Genomic DNA, 25431 nt, shown 5'->3' with positions numbered 1-25431 from the left:
CTGATTTCATCGAATAAGTCGACCATGGTCGTTACGTTTCCGTACTAATTACCACCTATAACCGTCTGAACAATTTTGTCACAACCAACATTTCGTTTACAGAAATCAGGTGTTCACGTGAACCCGCGGTATCGTCTATTGTTTTACTTCCGGGTTTTATTTTAAGATTTAAAATCGTATTTCAAGATCGATTTCTATGAAATCTTTAGTTGATTTGGTGTTTGGGAGGAATTTTTATTTGCTCTACAGAAAATTCATCCTTGACAATTGCGCAAGGTTCGCAAAAAATTGCTTTTCCCAAATCGAGTGTATGAACTTGATATGCTAATTAGCCATGTGCTCGAATTGCAAATTCAATCAAATTTTATTCTGCCAAAAAAATGTTAAATCCAATTCGCTTTCCGAGAGTTAATGGTATGCTGCATGGAACAAAGTTGTTTTGAGATGGGTCTTGAAGCTATTGAGTCGAGAGATAACCATCTAGATAGTTCGTGAGAGTTCCAAAGTTTTGAAGACGCTTCAAGGTAATGTCTTGATATTTGGTTTATACGTGTATCTACCCTAGACACATCTTCAGGCCAAAAACTGGCCCTGTCAGATTCAAGATGGCCGACTGGCAGCCATTGTTGTTCGCCAAAATCAGCACTTTTTACACATTTTAGAAGTTTTCGAGGGAAATTTTGAAGACACTTTTATCAATAACCTTGATCATTCGTATATATTTGTATCCCCCGAGGGCCCATCGGCATGAGAAAAATTGGGTCGATCGGACTCAAGATGGCCGTCCTGTGACCTTTTTTGTTCCCAAAAATGTTAATTTTGGCCTGAATTCTGAGTCCTGTAGCTTTTTAATGGTGTGCCATTTTTCATTGCAATTTGTAATGGGTATTCTTTGTTAAAGGATCTTTTATATCCGAGAGGGTATTTTTGACCAGGCAATTATGACGCAATTGGCGGCCATCTTGGGGTCATCAGTACTCATTCGTAGGTGGAAAAAAAGTTTAGCCACATCATTTTGATACTTAAGCATATTTTGCTACCATAATTAATTGGAAAGTTGTAGCTCATGACATGTTCTATGATTGAGGTGAGTTTCAAGCTCATTGGTTTTTGTTTATGGCCACCAGGGGGCGTTGAACAATACAATAACTTAGTATTTCTATATTACATTCGTACCTATGCATATTTTGCTACCACAATCAATTGGAAAGTTGTAGCTCATGACATGGTCTATGATCTTGGTGAGTTTCAAGCTCATTGGTTTTTGTATATGGCCACCAGGGGCGTTGAACAATACAATAACTTAGTATTTCTATATTACATTCGCTCCTGCTGTCTGTGTTAACACACGATTGTACTATGTAAATGACATTGAGCAGGGAGTGTATATTGATAAATATAACCCACAGATTACATCATTTATAAAAAGCAAATCTGACAGGCTGGCCATTGTGCCCCTTGGGGCTCTTGTTGATTTTGTTTCATTAGTTTTTATGTAGAAACGTCTATTTGTCAGATAACTGCTAAACCAATTTAGTGGGGCCCCCCTTACACCATATTTTTCCTGTTTAACTAAAAGTTTGTTCATATCTATAGAATCGAATGCTTTTGAAAGATCTAAAAATAGACCCATAGTACAATTTCCCCTTTCAAATCCCTTTAAAATATTTCCTGATAATTCCATAATTGCTTGACTTGATGAGTGGTTAGATCTGAATCCGTATTGACTTTTATATAGTATATAAGTTTATATTTCTGTTTTGAGAGAAATTTGTATAATCTATCATAAACAATCTTTTCTAGGATTTTAGAAAGTACAGGGAGGAGGGAAATTGGTCTGTAGTTGGTTGTTAGGGTTTTATCATTAGACTTATCAATTGGAATAACTTCAGCTAATTTCATGTTTGCAGGCACCACTCCCTCACTTAAAGATTTATTGAAAATGCTTGCTAATGGTTGGTTGATGGCAGTAATAATATTTTTTAACAGGGTATTATTTATATCGTCATATCCTGAGCTATTTTTATTTGGTAGGGATTTGACCAGAGTTAGTATTTCTTTTGGGTCAGTTGGATTCAGAAATATATTGTTATCATTAGGAGTCTTTAGGTAATCGGTGAAGGGTTTATTTGAATTTGTTATTTTGTTAGCATATTCTTCTCCAATTTTACTGAAAAATGTTGAAAAAGATGTTGGATCTGATATATTATTGCCTTGAAATTTTATACATTCAACGAAGGAAGATTTATTATTCAACTTACCAATAGAATGTTTCATGAAACTCCACAATTTTCTACTATCGTTTTTGAAGTAAGTATCTTATTTGCATAATAATTCTGTTTTGCTTTTCTCTTAATGTAATTAAAATGGTTTCTGTAGTTTATAAAATGTATATATTTGGGGTTGGTTTTAGGAAGATCTAACGTTTTCTTAAACAAGTTATCACATTTCCTAGAACACTTTACTAAACCAGATGACATCCAGGGTTCCACAGGTGTAGATTGTCGTTTTTTCACAATTTCAAGCGGAGCATAGTGATTCAATGATGCTTGAATTTTTTGAACTATAAAGTCATAACTGTCATCACACGTCATATTTGTTGTTGTGGTCCAATCCACATTGGATAGTTCCTGTTTAATTAAGTCAATATTAGCTTTATTTAAATTTCTTAACAATGTGGGTACATTTTTGGTATTTGAATTTTGATCAGCAATAGAAACAAAACAAGGAAGATGATCTGATAAGTATGTAGTGATTATATTAGATTTGTAATTATTATGTAAGTTAGAGCTTAAGTAGATGTTATCAATGAGGGTTGCTGTTTTATGGGTGATTCTAGTAGGTCGAAATATTGTTGGCAGTAAATCATTAGAAATATTGATATCAAGGAAATTAGCTATGTTTTTATGAATATTTAGTTTTAATTTAGTTTTAATAAATCTAAGTTCTGGTCCATACCGATTATGACCTTCTTTCTTTCTGATTTCACTTTATTCAAAATAGTTTCATAATCCTGGAAAAGTCTAGTTCGTCTGTACCAGGGACATGGTATAACTCACCGACTATAAGATTTTCACTGACTTTACCTGATTTCGATAAGATTTCAACAAAGCAGGTTTCAAGTTTACCCTCTTTAAAAATACCTAGGTCATCTCTAGGTTTGAATGAGAGTTTTTTATTTAGATAAATTGCAACACCTCCTCAACTACGAGTGTCTCTGTGTTTTTCTATAAGTTCATATCCTGGTAAATGACATAGGGGTAGACTATCACAGAGAAGAAGTAAATGTATATCAATATTAGCCATTTTAAATTTATGTATCAAAGTTTTTAGCTCATTAAGTTTGCTCGGAACGCTATGTATGTTGTATTGTAGGATATTCAAACTATTGTTATCAACTTGCTTCACATTTTGCATTTCACTGTATGGAGAATCATAATTTAGAAATAACTGCTCATCTGTTAGGTCATTTAAATGGAGACTGTCAAAATTTTGTGTATTGCGTGCTTTTGGTTCAAAGTTTCCTAAACACATATCTGAAAATGATAAACTTTAATATTAGTTCAACCAGCGAATATAAGTGAATAATCAACAGGGTGATGAGATGAGTTGAAATGAAAGGTATTGTAAAAATGAAATATGATACATAGAAAATATTCAATAAACCTGTACGTAAATACAGAGAAAAACTTTCATAGTGATATAAATAATGTCATGTGATGGTCCGGTTAGACCGGCGTCAACAATTGGCGGAAATAAAAGAGGCCAGTTGTTATTGCATATTAGGCTATTAGATCAACCTGAAAAAATCTAATTTAGTTTTAAGGTAGGGGCATTGATAAATATATATTGGATATTAGATACAAAATAGGATCAAATTTGTCAGTTACTAATGCAATGAGGAAATTTAGAATTTCTCACATGTTGCTGTAATTAAACATTTGTTTATATGCGATACATCTAAGAAAATTCAAATCCTTATTGACACTCAGCATTATATACACTCAAAGATACTAGTTTATAATGTACAGTTTAAAGTTGGTTAGATATTCTATATTTTATAATGGACAGTGGAAGACTGCTGAGTAACCTGTGGATATAGACTGTAAAATTGATATACGGTACATAAGGTTTTGAAAGGTTTGAGACAGAATGACGGATATACTGCAAAACTGTTTCATAATTTTTTTTTTAAAATATGAGTCGAGTTGACCGTCCGATTGTATTGAAGTTTGCTATGGAGTAGTACACAATAGTTCAATTTATATAGCAGGCATAGTTATAACAGTCAGTGAATTTGAGTTCATTGTTTAATTGGGCAGTGGTTCGTAGAGATCGATACGTTTTTTCTTACCATCTTGTCGACTACTACCTCAACCTTACCATTCATGGTCCAGACTTTGTCGTAGATTCCCGAGTTAATTGCTCTATTAACAAGTTTTCCTATCTCCGGGCACAGATCATCACAAATTGATAATCCGGAGTCTTTTAAACGTGCACGTTTCGAAATAATATTGTCTCTGATCTTGTGGTCATGAAAGCGTATAAGAATATTCTTCGGTTTAGTGTTTGTGTCGTCAGTAGTTTTGAATCTGTTTTTAACGCGATGGGCTACTTCCATATTCTCCGAACAAATTTTTTCATGATCACTTAGTTGGAGGCCGGCATTCAAAGAGTTACGACTAATTGCACGCAATTTTCGGCGGGTGTTTGAACAATTCCATATAAACGCAAATGATTACGGCGAGAGTACTGGTTATTCTCCGCTGCTAGTTTCTTTGTTTCTAATAGCTGCTTACGTAGCCCACAATTTTCATTAGCTAATTCTTGCATTTCTCGGTCATGGGTGAGTTGGAATTCCTGCAGTGTTTTATTGTCGTCTGCAGATTTTTGTTCAAGGTTGTATAACCGTTCCTCAGTTCTTACATTTAAAGTTCAGTATTTTATCGCGAATATATGCTCCGAAAAAAACCTTTGTCTCCCTGGTGATCTGTGGCTATCACGTGGTTTTCCACATAATCACCACTCTTCAATGGTTCAGGCGGCGACCTACATAATCGTGCTTTTTGACATCATCATGGGATAAGAAATTATCACTTTTTGTGATAAGAAATTTAAAAAAACAAGCTCTCCAAATTGTCCAGATCCGTTGAAAAATTGATGGGGGGGGGGGGGTGGAAGGTTTGCTGTGTCTGGCATTATGTATTATGTTTCGGCTCACGAGTATTTAAGCATGCGACTGTACTTCGCCGAAAGATTTTCATTATGTGCTGCCATCTGGTATTGCCAATATAAACTACTGTGAAAAAATGACCAGTTCGTGCTGCCATCTAGAATTAACACAGGGCTGTTGAGGAAATCATGCTGGGAACCCCCACTTTGAGCTTAGTGCCTATGTTGCAATTTAGCTGCAATTTTAGTAATTAACAGAAATTTTCATCAAAAGTCCCGCTTTTTTCATAATCCCTGGTTCTCATCCCTGCAAACAATCAGTTTAGATTAACAAGGAATACACGCCATTTTGACGTGAAGTGGGTAAGTGAATTTCTTCTTTTTTGCCAAATATGATCTAATGTAGTGTACGAACTCAGTTAAGTATGGCAATGTTGGGTCTGATGTTGATGGAATTTTGATTTTGATTTATTCCATCAATGTCTAAAGCCCGCAAAATTCTTTTGAAATTGTAGGAACACTTGAGTGACGTTGACGTGAGAAGCGTTTTTTGTTGATTTATCAGAGATGTAAGTGGCCAAAAGAAAAAAAAAGGAAAATAGTTGATATCCTGAAAAATTGGGAAATTTTTCAAATTGTTAGTGCTCTCAGATGCAATTTCACTGTGTTTTTTTACCAGGAAAATGAAAAAAAAAAAACGGAAATCTGTCAAAAAACGGAAGTCTTACATCTCTGATTTCTTTAGTGGAAAACCATGATTATTGGGTAACAGAGCTTCATTGTATCAGGTATTATGCAAAATTTTTAGCCCACTTGGGACTTTAGTCCCAGCGGGCTATTGCGTTCAGTTATCATCCATCGTCTGTCCGTCCGTAGACGGAATCCAGTTATTTTGGGAAGTTTTGAAGACGGTTCAAGGTTATGTCTTGATATTTGATTTATACATGTATCTACCCTAGACACATCTTCAGCCCCAAAACTGGCCCTGCCAGATTCAAGATGGCCGACTGGCAGCCATTGTTGTTCGCCAAAATCAGCACTTTTTACACATTTTCAAAGTTTTCGAGGGATATTTTGAAGATGCTTTGATCAATTACCTTGATTGTTTGTGTATATTTGTACCTCCCAAGGGTCCATCAACATAAGAAAAATTGTGTCGATCGGACTCAAGATGGCCGTCCTATGACCGTTTTAGTGCCCAATTTTGGGCCAAATTCTGACTCCTATAGCTTCCTACTGGTTTGCCATTTCTCATTGTGATGGGTATTCTTTGGGAAGGGATGTTTTATACCTGAGACATGTATTTTTGATCAGCCAATTATGACACAATTGGCGGCCATCTTGGTGTCATCATTACTCATTTGTAGGTGGAAAAATGTTTTTCCACATTATATTCATACCTAAGCATATTGTGTTACTATATTCAATCGGAAAGTTGTAGCCCATAACGTGTTCTATGATTTTGGTGAGTTTCAAGGTCATTGGTTTTTGTATGTGACCACCAGGGGGCGTTGAATAATGCAATAACTTAGTATTTCTATATAATATTTGTACCTATGCATATTTTGTTACCACAATCAATTGCAAAGTTGTAGCTCAAGACATCTTCCATAATTTTGGTGAGTTTTAAGGACATTAGTTATTCTATATGGTTACCAGGGGGCGTTGAATAGTAGAATAACTTAGTATTTCCTTATTAGATTGGTACCTAGGCATATTTTGTTACCATGATCAAATGCAAAGTTGTAGTTCATGACATTGTTTATGATTGTGGTGAGTTTTTAAGGACATGAGTTATTCCATATAGTCACCAGGGGGCGTTGAATAGTAGAATAGCTTAGTATTTCCTTATTAGATTGGTACCTAGGCATATTTTGTTACCATGGTCAATTGCAAAGTTGTATTTCATGACATGTACTACGATTGTGGTGAGTTTTAAGGTCATTGGGTTTTGCATAGTAGAATAACTTAGTATTTCCATATTAAATTGGTAACGAGGCATATTTTTTTGTCACAATCAATTACAAAATCATAGCTGCTGACATGTTCTATGATTGTGGTGGGTTTCAAGGTCATTGGTTTTTGTATATGGTTACTAGGGGGCATTATGTATTGAAATTGTTAGACTGTTGAGCATTTGAAACCACGTCCCAAGTGGACATTGTGTCCCTGGACCCCTAGTTTAATTGGGCATCTACTTTTTTTTTCAATAGCGTTTGTGTGTCTTTATGATAGTTATCAAATTCAAATGTTAATTTAATTCATTTCAGGCCTAGTGAAATAATTTATTTCGCCCGAACACCATCTACTATTTTGCCGCATAGGGCCCTATTAAACAGAGGAGGTATCTTCAATACATATAGAATAAGTTGTACAACCATTCTTTCAGTTTTTGCTGTGGCTGTTAATCTTCTGCTTTTAACCCTTTCAGTACGCACCCCCTTCCAGGAAGCCAGTAAAACATACACAGAATATATGCCCCCTATTCCCCGAAGTGGGCCACTTAATATTAGATTATTATGTCAGGACTCTAACCTTAATGCATTTGAAAGCTTCCTAGTGTTAGTAAACATCTACCAGGTGGTGCTCAGGTAGATTTTGTGAGAGAATTTAAAAGCTTTGTGAACTTTCGGCAAATTTTTGTGGTAAAACAAAAGGCAAAATGGCACTGAAATGGAGACTAACAGTCAGTGAAGTGAAAAGATGATATTCAATTCAAATGGGGAGAATGGCTCTGATATGGTATCAGGAGTGGGATAATCTGTTAATTAAGGTATTAATAGAGTTCGATAACTCTCTTGATTCAGTAGGTCTAGGGGGTACCTTAAGTCTAGTGACCTAGATACATCTTGTTAGCAATTAGGATTTCATTTGAAGTAGATAACACAAAATCGTTTCTCAATCTTTCATAGACTGATTCTGATGAAGTGGACAACACAAATGACAGCTTTTATCATCATCTGCCCAGGGGCCACTCGGATCAAACATTACCCCACCAGTATGATATTGTTCATGGTCGAGCTCTATATTTTTGTACCATATTTCTATGAAATATTTTGTTCAAATAAATTCTTTTGTCATCATACCATAGGAAAGAAGTGTATTTATCTATTTCTGTATGGAAATTGGCTCTATTTTGAGGATTGCTATTTTTCAAGGCTTCGATTCCAGAAATTTTCTGTGGTAAATTCAAATCATGGTGGCTGACATTGGTCACATGACCTCAACGCACCATTCTGAACCGAGGAAAGTTATTCTGAAATGTAACCCTGATTCGTATCTCTAATTTGGTGTATAGTTTGTTTATTTAGGCAGTGACGTATCCTTCATTTTTGTATTGGTCCGACATCAGGAAAAAAGGGCATACCTTCCGTTTTTGCAAAGCTGCTGGTGCGAAGTCCCGAGCGGGGGTTTGAAAAATTTTTGAAAAATCAAAATGCCTATTACGTGGGTTATGGACAATTTCTTTGAGTCCACTTGTTCATCTGCTCATCAATGCAAAACTTCATTACACAATAATAATGCAACATCAGAATTTAATTGAAAATATATTCGGGACAGGGCATTTGATTTGCTTACGCTCTTATAATCGGAACTACTCCGACGGGTAACATAAAAGGACACCGTGGGTTTTCGCAAATAAACGAACGATATTGAATTAACCAGGGAAGTGTGATGAGATGGAATTCGGACGCTATTGTGCAGCTCTTGTCGAATGTGCGTTGTAATTGCCCTAAAGCCGATAACGGTTCGTCGGCGAACGCTTTGTTACGTAACGCGCCGATAAGCGATAACCAGCGAGATCGGGAATCTCCGTAATAATTCAGTTGTTTCCGAATATCGGTTTTTCATCCCATAATAAACTTATATAAAAATTCCTCTGTAAACTGGTTAAACTCAAACCTGATTTCCCCTCATCAATTTTAGTCGATCAACTTGTATTCACAATTGTCTTAAATTTAAGTGCCCCCTAGTTTGTCTCTTAACTGCTTCTCTTTAATCTGTTTTAGCGTGTAACTGTTTCTACGTTAATTTTCCTTTAGTTTGTATCATCTGTGATTACTTGAATTAGTCTCTTTGTCTCTGGATTGTATATATCTCTCATAATTTCTGTAGTATTCATTATTTCTGAAGATGACTATTAGGACATAGACGAAACGTTGAATATACTACTAACATTTTTGGACTTTTTCGTTATCATTGTGCGATCTCTACATCGCTTCAGACGGATATAGTGTTTTATCAATCGTGATATCGGTTCTTTCCGCTGTATTAAAATGGCAACGGTTGTCAACGAAATTATAAATGATGACGATTTTGACGAACTATTCTTTGATAGTGACGAATTGGTTCAGATCGATACGGAAATATTAAGGGAATCCTCTGGATCAGGATCAACTAATTCGGCCGATTCTAGTGAGTGTTATTCCTTTTGAATCAATGAAATATCGGAATAGTTTCCACCTAATTGCAGGCACTTTATTCTTTCCTTTTCTTTTTCATATAGCTACTTCTCAGGCTCAGCTGACCAGAGACTGCGATCTGAACACGAGAAAACACACATACAGGTATTTTTTACATTTATTTTTATAATCAATACAATCCTTTTAGGTTATAAAATAATAAACGAATACAGAAAATAATATATAAACATAATATAAAAAATCCAGATAAGTACATGTTAAAATAATAATCATTATTATTATTTTCGCAGGAACACTATATATTTGGAAAAGGCTATGACTGAAGTGATTAACCATCGAGTATTTAAATTCAGTTCAAATGGAATGGCAGCAGTACATTATGGAAAATCGATCGATAAAATTTTGACTACAAATACGTCGCCGTCCAGACTTGGAATTAACCAGTGGTTTACATGTCCATTGTTTTAATTTGATAGTCACAGGGACAGTTTTTTTAACGTTTTTGTTCTTACGCCATTTTTGTAATTTGACACGACACATATTAGATATATATCGGGTACTGTTCAGTATCATCATCAAAATCAATGTTGAACAACTCCTTCACATGGCTTTTGAAATTATTTTTATCGATAGGACGACGATCCGGAGGTTTCGCATTTTTTCCACACAATCGACAAAGATCCATGACTAAAAACAAGAAAAGGTTAATTAAATGAGATTGCCGATGCTATTTAGGCAACTTGGTTTATATGGGGGACAATAACTTGTAGACCTAATGTAAGCGTTATTAAGTAACATTATTATGTAGTAAATACACATTTTAAAGATCACTTCGTGTATATGTTTGTGTCGTAACATAGCAACATGACGTCAGAAACGAAAGCTGCGCGAGTCTGGGCCGAAATATTTGACATCTTCAAGGCCCAAATAACGCTAAACCCGGAATCGGAACGAACTGGCAAAAACATATGTTTAACACATAAAAACAGACTTTAATCACAATATAAATACTTAATGTTCCGATACCGGGTTTCGGAGATATAGAAGAATAAAAATACATACCTTTTTGGACAAATTTTACGAGAAATTGTTGAATTTCAACCGATTTTCTAAAGAAAAATATGTGTATACACAGCCACTTCCACGTTGTTCAATGAACTGCAGTGCGCATGCGTAGTATCGATCGCAGAACATTTATCGGGCTAAAACTATTGCGGGTTGTTCTGCGACCAAATCAAAGTTGTTGTTGACTGGTGTTCAGCTGGTAACACACACTCGATAAGGGTAGCTTACTGCTGTTGCGGTAACCTTTGATGTACGGGCTGAATTGAATAGCCTACATCCGGCAATTAAAAGCGCCCGTATTCCATCTCATCACACTTCCCTGAATTAACTAATCCGTTGTCCATTCAATTCAATATTCCATTCAATATTCACCACCACTAAATACAACATTCTCCACAATTTTTGGGAAAATATGGTACGTACGGGGTGCTGCAATCGTGTGCGCAGCAAAAGGGTTAGGAATTACTAGAAAATCTTTTAGCTCATGCTAAACTTGGGGAAATTAAGCCCAGAAAATGAGCATAACTTTTAAATACCAAGTGGTTTAATTCTAAATGATAATCAACCTTTAACCTGCCAGCAGCTTTAATTTCAAATCCTGTGTGTGCCAGACGATTTTAATTTGAATGAAATTAAATTGTTGTGACTTCCAAACTATTGTATATAGGTTATTGAAACTTCACAAAGCAGTAGTTTATTGCCATAGCCACGGAATAGAGCTGAAAGATTAAACTTCTGATTTTTGAAAGAGGTGGAGGTGGGACTCTTGCTCCTTTTTCCAAAACTTCTGATTTTCTCAACGAAGTTTAATTGTCCATGGACCGCATGTTAGAAAACTTTTACGGATCTTTATGCCTGAAAATACTGAAAAAAATTTAGTAACGGAAAGACTTAATCATTTTTATGGCAAATTGCATAGTTCTATGGCAAATTGCATCGTTCTTTCTCAAATCTCTCGGAGTCATACTTCTAAACTCTAATTATACTCTCAATATGACACTGTGCTAGTGCGCCATCAGTGCTAAGATGAAGATGGCGCACTAGTACATTGTCAAAAGTTGGGAAAACAAAATTTTTGTTCGTCGTAACTTAGCCGAATACATATTTTTTACATATTTAAACAGATTCTTAAAACGTCATCTGGTTTGAACTACTGGAAAATTTTTGAAAATACCGATAAACTTTTCAGCAAAAGGCAAATTCTGGTTTGGCTGAGTATTGACAAAATGTTGTTGGTGTTGTAGTGTCTATGGTATATCATACATTAAGGTTTTTGTGGAGATTAAATGTGATCGAATTTTCAGGTGAGATTTTGATTGTACCATACCTGGCATGTCGACATGCTTACGACAATACTGGCTAAATTGTCCTTTGCGGCAAAAAACTTAAACTAAATGCATCATTTGTCAAAATTTACCACACTCAGAACTGCCTCACCAAAAAGGCTGTTACATGGTGCCCAATGTGTTGAGCAGATTAAAACATGCATGTGGGTGATTAAAAAGATGACACATGACAAATCTCATTGGCTAAGCTGTAGTTCAATGCAATACATGTAATTGGTTAAGAATATGGATACACAATACACATCTGATTGGTTGAATTGTATTTCTGCCCAGACTGTCCTGTTTCAACTCTCCAAAACGCGTGTAAAGCATGACTGTATGTACTAGGCAAGTACAAAACAAAACTTAATATTCTTGATATTTTTGTGCAAGACTGGCGTGTTTTAGGATGGAAACTATTTTTAGGCTGTACCATACATGTATGCGTCAACTGATGCTTGGCAGTTTGAAACACTCAGTACTATGGTTCCATTGTGTTCTGCAGTTGGTCACTAGTGAAACTGTATTTCCCGGAACAACATCAATGAAATAATATGACGATGTGGCTATATAGAAATTCTGGTTTCTCCAAATAACATTTACCCTCAAACCTTTTTCAGGTTTGTGCTGCAGTCATGATGTCGATAAATCTTTTAAATCGAAATACCAACTTCAACGTAACACACATCAGGAGATAGATGGTCATGGAAACAATGATTTATTAAATCATTCATCTCGCTTTGGCGACTCTTGGAAAATCGATTTAAATTCAGAACAGATAGAAGCAACTTTTGCTTACTTGGGTGAGTCACTAATAAGTTTACATCATAAGTAGATCATCAACTAGTCATGATGCATGGAATATTAAGGTGTAAGTCATAGGAGTCATGCAGTTCAGTGCTAAAAATTTGTTTTCATGTAATATGTAATATAATGCGCTTGCTCAGACTGTCTGCAGAGTTTCTCTGAAAATTTGTGCGAATTCAAGTTAGGTGTTTCCCAATAGATTAATGTTATAAGGAACTAAAACAATCAGAAAATTGCTCTGAAGATTTTTACAAAATGATGGCACTCTCTGTAATGATAGAAGATTGTTTCAAGTTTTTGGCAGTCTTTATTATGGACTTTCGCTTTAGCTAAAATTCATTCTTGCTAACACATACGCACTTGCTTTCTTTGGTACAAATAACTTGTGAAGGCTTTGTTTCTCTTTGGAAACTTTCAAAACACTCAATGCAGTAATGAAATCTGTAACCCTATTGAATTTCGTTAAAAGCTTTACTTATTTGTTGATTTAGTTATGTAATTTTTTAGGCCAGCCGTAGGCTGAGCTTATTACTATACAAATGGAGCGAATTTAAATGAAATGGTTACAAATGGAGCGAATTTCAATGACATGGTTTCCAGAGCTAAGGCCCATTGACTGTGCAACTGAGCATATATTCATACAAATCATTCTTTAGAGCATTATCCATTCTCCAACCCCTATGAAGCTGAATTTTGAAGGAGGGCCTCGTAAAAATGAGCTTTTTCGTGAAATTCTGATCGCAAAAATATCTGTTTTAAAAAGCCAATCAGAAAGCAAAGACTCCTCTATGATTGGCTTAGCCGCAGAGACCAGCAGGTGTTCACGTGAACCAGCGGTATCGTCTACCGTTTTACTTCCGGGTTTTATTATTAGATCTAAAATTGTATTTCAATATCGATTTCTGTGAAATCTTTCGTTGATTTGGCTTTTGGGAGGAATGTCTTTATTTGCACCACAGAAAATATCATTGACAATTGACTAGAATAGATCTGGAATTATTATGCCATTTTGTAAAATATCAAGCTGTGTATTGGCAATTACTATTAAGCATGTTACATTTTGATACTTTGGTCACTGACTGGTGAAATAAGAGTACCGTCGGTGTCAAGGTACACGAAGAAACCATAGCGTGCAAACTTCCACTATTCATTGGGTATGATACATATACAAGGAAGGGAGGTAAGTCTTCATATTTCCGTCGAGTACTGTACCCTTTCCTATGGTTTTTGCCAATATTTTCTAAATTTGGATTGATCGTCAATGGTTTTTCTATACGACCCGGCCCTGCGGTATTGCATTTAGCCACCGGCGAAATCCGCCATCTTTTTTTTGGCGTTCTCGCAGTAGAACGCGTTAGATTTTTTCGCCGTAAAAATCTGGGAATTAGGATATTAGGGAGTTTTCACTCTCATAACGGTGAGTCCGTTCGGTTTGAGGGTTATCCCTGGTTTCTATTTTTCCGTAAGAATTTTATTTACAAATATAATTTGATTGAATTGAATTGTTTTGATTTGTAACAGGATAATTATGCCACCCCCTCCTAAGGGTCAGCATCGTGGCGGGGAGGGATGTGGGCATTTGTTTGGCGCCTGGGACAACCACGATTCATGTGCGTCGTGCAGGCGCAAATCCGGTCAAATATGTGCAAGGAGCAATCCTTGCAAGATTTGCGACGTGTGGTCCGAGGACCTTTGGCTTAGGGCCGATAAGGCTCTTAAACTAAGAGATCATCGTCGAGTTAGCAGGGATTCGTCGGTTTTGGCCGACGTGCCAACCGACGTTTCTAATCCTGTTTCTTATCGTAAAGCGGAGCGGTCGCCGGTCGTTCAGGTACGATCGGCTTCCCAACTCCGTTCACCGGGGAGGAACGCTGGTTCACCGGCACCGGTCTCCGGTCATTCACCGGTCTCTGGTCGTTCACCGGTTTGGCCGGTTCAGACTACATGTTCGGAACCGAGCGCGCGCCGCGGTAGTCGCGAACGGCCCGCACCGGTTCGGTCGGTACCGGTCCGGTCCGGGTCGGGCATCGGTCCGGTCCAGACGTCGTCCGGTTCAAAACATCCGGTACGTTCATCGTCTGATTCTGATCGTCGCTCTGGTGATAGAGCTCGCTCTCCCACTAGATTTAGACGCCGTGAGCGTAATAAACGAGCAAGATGTCCTTCTCGCAGATCAAGGTTTGATCGTGAGAGGGACTACGATCGTTATTGTCGGAAGTTTCGCCGTCGGTCTTCTCATCGTTCGTCGACGTCGGTTAGCGATGAAAGCGATTCTTCTAGTAGGTCGCGATCCCGTTCGAGGGACCGTCACCGAAGTCGGCATGATCGTCGGGATACTAGAAAATACCTGACTCAGAAGTATTACCATGTATTTGAGGAGAAAATTTTAAACTTGTTATCTTCGTCGCAACAAGTCGCTGCAACCTCTACAACAGGTAAGCCTATTCCTGATTGTCCGGTTAGAAGTTCGCCAGCCCACTCAGTTCTTCGGAATTCTGACTCTGAATTCCTGGATGCTGCGGTAGGGTCTTATTTCAATGAGGATCCGGTCCCAGAAGCGGCAATTCCTTCTGGGGTCGTTCCTGTCGCGAGCAATTGTGGGTTGCCCCAGACGATGGGGGCTTCCCTGGCTCGCAATGTATCTCCGTCCCGTTCAGTTTTATCCGAACCAGCGGGGGACATGCCATTTAGAGCGATGATAAGTGAGTTCTTTGTCAAGCACGGGGCAACTCGCGCTAAGCCCACGGCAGCTCCTCTGGTCGGTGAGTCAATGGAAGCATATCGCTCTCCGGACTCCGATCTTAATGTTTTACGGGAATCGTCAGCGGTTTCGAGAGAATGGGCTCGATTGGATACACAATTATGGGGTGAATGTCGGCCTGGAACATTTTCATTTCCCCTCCAGAACGGGGTATGAAATCTGGGAAATATTTTAGTTCAACCGATCCACCTATGGGCGCGTTTCGCTCGGCGTATTACGCAACTCCAGGTTCTGTGGATCACAGTCATAACTGCCTGGAAGCTGATTATACTTTGATCAGCCCGGATACTGTTACAGCACAGTCGGGTATTCGTTTGCCTAAGTCTGGTTTGGTGGCCATGACGTCAATCCTAGACAATCTTACCAGGGTTGGTTCGTTTCAAGATATGGCACTTAAGGTGTTGACGGGTGAGCTTCGCGAGACTCACGCCGCCGTTCATGCGGGCTCCGACCCAGAGTCAGTTGCCCTAAAACTGGAGGGAATGGACCGGATTATCCAATCTTTGGCTCGGTCTGTTTCGCATGTTATTCCGTTGTCGGTTCGGGGTCAGGCTAATCTTGTGTTAGCCTCCCGTCAGTCAGTGATGGACTCCAGTTCCAAAACTCATCTACCGGATATGGTGTCCAATGCTTTGCAGAGAGCCCCATTGGGGACATCTTCACGTCTCTTCTCCGGTTGGTGCGCTCCGGTTTCCGCAGAGCTGAGGAAGATTCGGGAGGTTCAGGCCAAGTCCAACCCCCGAACTCCGTGGAAAAAGCGTTCTGGTCCAACGCCGGCGGCGCAAGGTTCGGCACGGACGCAAACAGGACCATCTCAAACTTCAGCGCTTTTTCAGGCGGCTTCGGATGCGGGTTGGAGAACTAGCGCGCAACTTCAACAATCGTGTCAAGCCTCGTCCGGTCGTAACAGTTCCGGTTCGTATCGAGGCAAGGGGAAGGCTCCAAAAAGGGGCTCTTCCTTTCGGAAAAACTCGAAATGAATTCTTGGGACCAGTGGGAGGTTGTCTGCAGCAGGCAGCAACCCACTGGTCCGACCTTTTTGGAGACGGTTGGCCCTCCCGGGTTGTCTCTCGTGGCTACCGTCTCTGTTTCCTAAGGCGACCGCGCCTCATGAGGTCACCTCCCGACATGCGGCCAAAACCAGGTCAGGAGGCCTTAATCTCTCCCGCTCTCAAGGAGCGATAGAACCAGTTTGCAACGGAACTTCTCCCGGCTGGTTTTCTCGAATATTCATGGTACCAAAGGCCACAGGGGTCAACGGACAGTGATAGATCTGTCATTCCTCAATCGGCACCTAGACTTCCAAGGTTCCGGATGATCAAGCCCAAGGACGTGATTCAAGGGCTCCGTCCGGGTCAATGGGCGGCTTCATTGGACCTGAAAGATGCTTACTTTCAGGTTCCAATTCACCCAAAATCTCGGCGATTTCTCAGGATAAAGTGGAAAGGCCGCCAGTTCCAATTCAGGTCTCTTCCATTTGGCCTCAGTATGACCCCGTGGGTTTTCACCAAGTTGGTCAAGTCAGTTCAGAAGGTACTTCAGTCAAGGGGTGTTCGACTGTTCGTTTACCTCGACGACTGGTTAATAGTCGCGAATTCGGCTCAGGAATGTCGGGAGGCAATGACCTCAGTCTTGGACTTAGTCCATCAGCTAGGGTTCCGCGTAAACAGGGAAAAATCTCAGTTGACGCCGGCCCTACAGTTCACTTATCTCGGCATGGACTTCGATCTCCGAATCGGCAAAGTCTTTCCGTCTATGGTTCGAGTAGCCAAACTTCAAGAAGTCGTAGCGGGAGTGTCAACAACCCCGAGAACAGCTCGTTACTGGTCACGGCTTCTAGGCTCCATCAGCTCCATGGGTCTGGTGGTGCCCTTAGGCCGCCTCGGAAGCAGGCGCTTGCAACAATATTGGAAAGTCTTCTGGTCTCAGTCAAAGGTCAACTGGGAGGCCTTGATTCCCGTACCTCCAACCGATCTAAGTCCGGATCTTCAGTGGTGGGCGGCAACTACGAATCTTCGGCTCGGGGTGTCACTAGCCCCGTTAGAGGCTCCAGTTCGTGTATTCACGGATGCCAGTCACCAAGGATGGGGGGCACATCTGGAGAACCGAGTCAACGCCGGGAGATGGTCTCGCTACGAGGCCACCAACCACATAAATTTCCTAGAAATGCTGGCCGTGTGGAAGGCCCTGAAGTTCTTTCACAGGAGAGGGGAGGGCCACCACATTTGGTTAGCCACAGACAATTCAACAGTGAGGGCTTACCTTCAGAACCAAGGGGGCACTCACTCAGAAACCCTCACAGGTCTGTCGGCCAAAATTTTTTTTTGGTGCCAGACAAAGGGCGTGTCCCTGACTGTGGCACATTTAGCAGGGAAAAGGAACGTGATGGCCGATGCTCTGTCTTGTCGAGGTCAGGCTATTGCGACAGAATGGGTTCTCCACCAAGAAGTAGCCGATCGGGTTCGGGGCATGTTTGGCAATCCGCTGCTGGATCTGTTTGCCAACCGGTTCAATCGGAGGTGTCCTCTGTTTGTGTCCCCGTTTCCAGACGCAGAAGCGTGGGGGGTCGATGCCTTCTTTCTGGACTGGTCGGGGATGCATGCGTATGCGTTCCCGCCCACACCAGTCCTGCCGCGCTTACTGGTTGAAATAGAGAGATCAGTCAATTGCAACATAGTTCTGGTAGCACCATGTTGGCCGGCTCAGAAATGGTTCCTACCACTTCTCAACCTACTGTGCGACAACCCCAGGATTCTTCCGAATTTCCCATCGCTTCTGTCTCAGGGGAACTTTCGGCATCATCCAAACAGCCAGTGGTTAAATCTGCTCGCCTGGCCATTGTCCAGCGATCCTTGTCAGCTTCAGGCTTTTCAGAACTGACTGCCTCCTTTATCGCAGGATCAAAGCGGCCATCAACAAGTACCATTTACGATGCCAAATTGAGTCATTTTGCGGATTGGTGTGCTGCAGGGGAAATTGATCCATGCTCACCCTCTGTAGCTCAATTGGCAGATTTTTTACTGCACCTATTTGTAGTAAAAGGTTTGCAGGTCATAACTATTAAAGGTTACCGCTCCGCGATTTCTCATACATTGCGTGCTTCTGGATGGCCAAATGTAGCAGGGGATCATCGGATATCCCAGCTGGTTGCAGGGTTTTCTATATCCCGGCCTCGGGTACCAAGGACAGTTCCACCATGGGATCTGTCTGTAATTTTGAAGAAGTTAATGGAGGCTCCATTTGAACCTCTTTCGGCAGCGTCATTTGCAAACTTGTCAAAAAAGACTGTATTTTTGCTGTTCTTGGCTTGCTCGGCCCGTCGCTCTGAGATTCATGTGCTTTCAGTCCGACAAGGTCATATTGTCTTTGGGCCAGCGAAGGAATTTGTTTCGCTGCGGCCTGCTTTGGAATTTTTGGCAAAGAACCAACGACCAGGCTCGGTTGGGCGTCAATGGCGAATTGAAGCCCTAAAACATCGAGTGGAACCGGGCATCCCGGACAGGACTTTATGTCCTGTGCGGGCGTTGTGTTTCTATTTAGATCGCTCTGCTTCATGGAGGGGTTCACGGGAGCGGTTATTTATTCCGCTGCTGGATCACCTAAAGGGTGATATTTCGCGGGACACAGTGGCCCGATGGGTCTCTTCACTGATCAAGGACATTTTATTGAAGGAGAATCTTTCCTCGGAGGGAGTGGTTTCTCATCAAGTGAGGTCTATGGCAACTTAATTTCGCAAAATTCTGGGGGGGCCCCTGAGCTGGACGGACTCACTGTGGCCAACCGGTCTTCCCTGTGCTACGGTGCTCCGTTCCGTGCTTGGGTAAGTGCTCTCTTTTTCCTTCTTACCTTGCGTTTGAGCGGTGGTTTTTCTATCTACCTTTCCCACCATCCTTGTGCTAGGCTAGTCTAGCAAAAACCATAGGAAAGGGTGCAGTACTCGACGGAAATATTACAATTTTTGGAACTAAAATTTGTATTTCCGAGTAGTACTTACCCTTTCCTATGGTGGGAATCCCGCCCACCTGCCCCGCATAGCTGTTTTTTTTTTTTGGTCTGCTATGACGTAAAAAGATGGCGGATTTCGCCGGTGGCTAAATGCAATACCGCAGGGCCGGGTCGTATAGAAAAACCATTGGCGATCAATCCAAATTTAGAAAATATTGGCAAAAACCATAGGAAAGGGTAAGTACTACTCGGAAATACAAATTTTAGTTCCAAAAATTGTAATTTTCTCCTGATGAATTAACAAATTATGTCCAATAAACAGGCCTTAATTCTTTCATTAATTTACTGAGCCTCGTTTGTAAAAAAGATGCCTGGTGAATCTGAATACAAACTCCTTTCAGCTCTTTCCTTTTCCTTTAGTTATTTAGAAGAAAACTATAATCTTCCACCCCTCCACTTCTTACTCAGTGGATTTGCTGGCCATGCGATTACGCAAAACTGATGAATAAAGTTCTGAATTATTTCCGAATAAACAACATTATTATAGAACCGATGCAGTGTTTTGAACGGTGGGTTTGAATTGCTTTGTCTTAGTTATCTGTCGTTACAATACATGTTTGTGCAATAAAACAGTTGCTTCAATTATTTTGACAGAACATTGCACAGGCGTTTAAAACTTAAAACATTTCTTGAGGTTGGCCAGGTTAAACATTTCCAGATGATAATGTACGAATCGAACATTTTAGCGTAATTTAGAAACTTGCGATATTTGGTCATGCTTGATTAGTTACCGTAAAAACCGGCGTATAAGTATACGCGGCGTATAAGTCGAGGTCGATTTTTAGACCTACATTTCTTGATTTTAACATATATCCGGCTTATAAGTCGAGTCCCTTCTCTTAGAAGAATAATTACTAGTATCATTGTATTGAATAGTTTGTTTTGATAACGATGTGTGCCTTCACGCACGCCGCCACGCGTCAGCCTGATTGCTGCTGTGTGTTAATCAATAGACTGTTACACACACTCAGGTATAATACACACAGTAGTGTGAGTCACACGCTATATATAGCCTAATGTATTAAGCGCTGCTATGAGCGCACATATATGAATACATCGTTTTAAATGAAGCTGTGACAAAATGAAAGAAGTTTTTTTCATTAAATAACTTTATTTATCATGAATAATTATTCAAACTGTTATAGCAGTAAGAAGATGAACACTGTCTTTTTTGTCTGGTAGAATCAATATTTCTTGTGACCTGAAAATACTTTGTAGAAAACTGTACTCGGCGTATAAGTCGAGGTCAATAATTTAGTGGTAAAATCAAGGGTTAAAAACACGACTTATACGCCGGTTTTTACGGTACTAGGGCGATGGTATACAGAAGCATCAGTAACGCATATATTTTCTCTCTTACATATATTTTCTCTCTTTTTTAGGTACCGGTAGTGATCTAGCGAGAAGCAGTCATTAAAAGGAAATTACGACGTCCATGGAATACCATAACTTTAATACATGTATGATGGTACATCTGAACTATTGAAGATTCAAGTCATTGTAAAGAATTCGCATTTCATTTTGCAAATAAATAAAACATGTAATTTATATGAAGTGTTACCTCTCCATCTCATGGTTCTTTGTCAACTAAGCATTGATTACTAACCCCCCCCCCCCCCCGCATTACAAAGGCAAAGTTCAATGTTGTCACAGGGATTTATTGTCAAGAATCACATTGCTAGACTGAAGTTATCGATGTCATCTTCCTGCCCTTCCTGCTACCAGGTCAGTACCCAAATCTGAAAGCAATAATTAAATAGGCTTTAATGAAATAGGTCGACAACATTGATTGTTGCTTGCGGATATATGGTATCCGTATGTAGGCTAAGGTGTGTGTCTGCAATTGGTGGGTATAGTTTATTCCTCATGAATGCACTGAGGGCCTTTGAATTGTATAAATAGACGTTAGTTACATTGAGCATTACTGCTCTGGTCCATTAAAGTCTACGGTACCCATGTTGATGCCATGTTGATGACCCTTGTTGATGCCAACACCAGCCTCCTCAAAGGTTATGAACAAGATATTAAAAACATTTGTGATCTGATTTATACCTAATAAACCTCTAAAGAAAGGAATTGAGCATCGGATATTGTGCTGAAAATTCCAGACTGATACACTTCATAGTTTTTACAGTCGAAGAACATATAGGCATCTGAGGTAGTAAAAATCCTGCCGTACACCGTAGTATCTCTACTACCATGGATATAGTTCGATAACGCTGTATCATATAGAACTTGCAGTCCGATGGAAAAATGCCTGTAACGCGTGATTTGCCTGTATCCATGGTCCTAGCAATGACTATCATAGTCTGTTGTATTTATGTTGCTAAAATTGATTGATTTTGGAAAGTTTTGAGGTGCTTGGAGGGCCTACCTGTCAGTGAGTTGTCTGTATCGGTTTTATCCGGCAATGAAGTGTTATTCCCATCACTATCCTCACAGGTGCTCGCGCATTGACACATTCAAAAATAATTGATATAACCTGCGCAGTTCATGGTATAGACCGACTTGAAGAGATAGATGGATTATTGTCTCTGTACAGTTCATCACTAGCCCAGGTTTTTATTTCATGAAAGCACAGTGCGAGTGAGGGATTTTCTTCATGAGAATTACAAATAATGTCTGCATCGAATTTTCTAGGCAAACTGCGCCATTGGAAGATGCTGTACTCTGGAAATCCCCCGTGTTAGTACATGTAGTAGGCTAGAGGCAGTAGTACTGTATACACATGTAACCGCACTTGCCAAAGAATCGCCACTGTGCGGGTGAGTTCAAATAATAAATGCACACACCATCCTAAATGACACACTGACAACAAAATAGTATTTGAACTATGGATATGAACACTTCATATTTTCAGTGAAGCATGCACAAATATAACAATAATTTGCAGAATTTAGAAATGAAATGAAATTAGAAACCTAAAAATATCAATTAAGATAAAAATCAAACTTAAAGCGCAGTCTAGATTGAAAAGTCAGATTAACCCTTTCAATACTACATAGTGTCTCCGCTGCTGTACCGGAGGGAATTTAGGGGTTAATAGGGGTATATTTGAAACTTCATAGAATAGTAACCAAGGTATCTGACACAGAAAATTTATATAGCATGTTGTTGATAACTTTTGGGGCAACAATGTAGACATAAATAATTTGGATATAAGTGAACTTAGGTCAAGGTCACATACTCCAAGATGGCCGCCATGAAAAAATTTCATGATAAAGTTTCAGATAAACTGCTCCCAGCAAAATGCACTGACCTATTCAATTCCAACTAAAATTGTATGCCATATATCCTTACTTTTATGTAGTAAAAATTTCAATGCAATAGAACAACTAAAAAGTTTATTTTTTCACTCATTTACCACATGATATGTCGGAAGGCCAGATGTAAGGGGTTTCATTGGGGTATAATTTCAGGCCTCAGAAAATTGTTACCTATATGTATTTGACACTGATACATTGTTTACCATGGTGTTGATAACCATTGGGCTTACAAATAAGACAAATTATTTGGATATATGTGACCTTGAGGATGGACAGTTTCTGGTTATTAGGTTTTCTGACTTTCGTCGAAAACCCTCTTGAAATTCTGTTGATTATTATTATTATTATATATTTTCCGCCGATTTCGTCAAATGAAATTCATCTTCATTCAGATTCGCACTGACAGCTTCGAAACGAAATGTATAAATTGATACTGTAATAACGGTCTCTCTGAACCAACAGAATGTCTGATGTACTTTCCATCCTATTTGAAACTTAAAATTACTTATTAGGTTACTGTAAATAAAGAATTGAATTGAATTGTTAGACAACAAGCACCGGCGAAATAACAGTTTGTGACGTCATTTAGTAGGTAAATAAAGGAGGGCTCCGAGAATTTCCAAATCACGGGGGACTATACTGGGGTTAGACCATTCAAAAGTTCATAATGTACTTGTAGGTTATTAAAAATATTATGTTATTTGATTTGGTTTGGTCTAAATTTAATTAATGAGGAAACTAATGAAACTTTGCTTAGAAAATATTGGTAATAAAGAATTTTGAATTTAGTGCGTACCATGCTACTGGCAAAAACCGTAAAGTTTCCCAAGTCTCCGTTTCTACCTAACGCATGCGCATTAGTCAGTGCTGTAATTGCTCTAAGTCGAGAAATCGGCACATTGCGCATGCGGTACTACATGTGAACTGAATGTGAACTTCAATGACTAATAGTCGCTGTAGTTTCCATTAGGTTCGAATCCCATAAAAATGTTGATCTAATTTACGCTGGTTCATCTTATAAGCAGGTTCGAAACCCGAAAATTACTGGTCATATTTCAAGCGTTACGGTATGAACTTTGATGATTAAAGTGTCGCTGGGTTATTGTTTGCCGAGTAAAAAAGTTACAGCATCCCGAATATGAAACAATGAACTTTGATAACCCCAGGATTTACTTTTAAGTGCTATTAGGTTCGAATCCCGAATGTGTAGCAGAAAAATACATTCATCCTTTTTTTTAATATACCGATATATATCTTAGATTTTCAGCTTATGGCAAGACCACTTGAACACCTGTCATTCCCCAAAATACAAATGATCCTATTAAGTGACCGAAACAAACTGCGCCTTCCCGCTGTGCTAAAGTTCACCCAGGTTCATTCCGTTATAGTTCTATGTTTCAGCGTTCTGACATGACCCAGTTTAGGAAAAAATACACATGTAGCGACGCATGCGCACGCGACCAATTTCTGGACTTAGAGGATTTCCCCAACACTTCCTAATGCGCATGCGTTATAAACAGAGACTTGGGAAACCTTACAGTTTATTTCGGAATGACAAAAACTTCCGCATTGAGAGCGCCACCGCACCAATTCAAATTCAATTAGGCCTATATGGATCGGAAACCCTCCAGCGATGCACTCTATGATCTTTAGAACCTGTCTCTGCTGACTGGGAATAAGATATTTCTCAGCGCGAATGGGGCGGGGCGCAGCGTCACCAGGTCCCTCTCCGCGAGGAAGCTAGATTTTCAAAGAAATGAGTGCACGCGTACGGCCGTAACCACTTGTTAGTGACGTCATCAAGAAGGATGGCTCCAAGAATCGCCACATCACAGGTTACTGTGAATAAATGAGATTCGACCATTCAAAAGTTCAAAATGTACTTTCTTGTTTTGTAAAACAAGTTTATTCATGTCGTTATATAAAGCATTTTGTTTGAAACATTCTTTAATAATGTTTGTTGAGTTTAAAGCCAATTGTCGTTGTGTAATTCCATACTGGTCACTGACATCAAAGTTTTAGTTTCTGTTCACATGTTTCGACTTATAAATATCCAACTTGTATGTTCTATCTTTTAATACAGGCCATGTGATTAATTGCGTATCACTCCATTAGTTTAAAAAGGGAGCACATATTTCGATATTGTTAAATAATTAACTACATTTTTTTCTGTCACACGTTGATTTTTACCCATCACTTATATAATTCAAATGTACGTGATGTATTCTGTAAGCTATGTAAGCTTGTTCTTTAAAATACACTATGAATTTTCAATTTGTACTGACCATAATAGTTTATTTTTCGTAAATAAAATTTATATTTTAATTAAATAATTTCAAAATCTTTTCTATGCCCTCTGCAACAGAAAGTTACTAAGGACTATTACATATTCAGATGTACGTTGATAATTGATTTCAATCGTCCCTTCAAATAATTATATGAACATTATTTCGGAAAATGCAGGTGGCGCACAATCATAATACATACAACTCATCAAGCTGACGAGTCTCCGTAACCAATGTTACAGACGGGTAACCAATCTACTTGACTCCACAGACAACTAAACGACCCGAGTAACCCCCAATTTGACTATAACTATAAATTAT

At 39.2% G+C, this 25431-nt stretch overlaps 1 protein-coding gene across 1 annotated transcript in view; it reads left to right on the top strand.

The window, feature by feature from the left end:
• Positions 1-25431, top strand: part of LOC141901205 (trafficking kinesin-binding protein 1-like) — a 284033-nt gene that overhangs the window by 66541 nt on the left and 192061 nt on the right. The window contains exon 3 of the mRNA XM_074788317.1: positions 12607-12789. The gene's annotated coding sequence lies outside the window, so the exon portion shown is untranslated. The remainder of the gene's footprint in view (positions 1-12606; positions 12790-25431) is intronic.

This window comes from Tubulanus polymorphus, chromosome 1, assembly GCF_964204645.1.
Source record: "Tubulanus polymorphus chromosome 1, tnTubPoly1.2, whole genome shotgun sequence".
Taxonomy (NCBI): Eukaryota; Metazoa; Nemertea; class Palaeonemertea; order Tubulaniformes; family Tubulanidae; genus Tubulanus; species Tubulanus polymorphus.
This window is presented reverse-complemented; position numbering and strand designations above follow the sequence as displayed.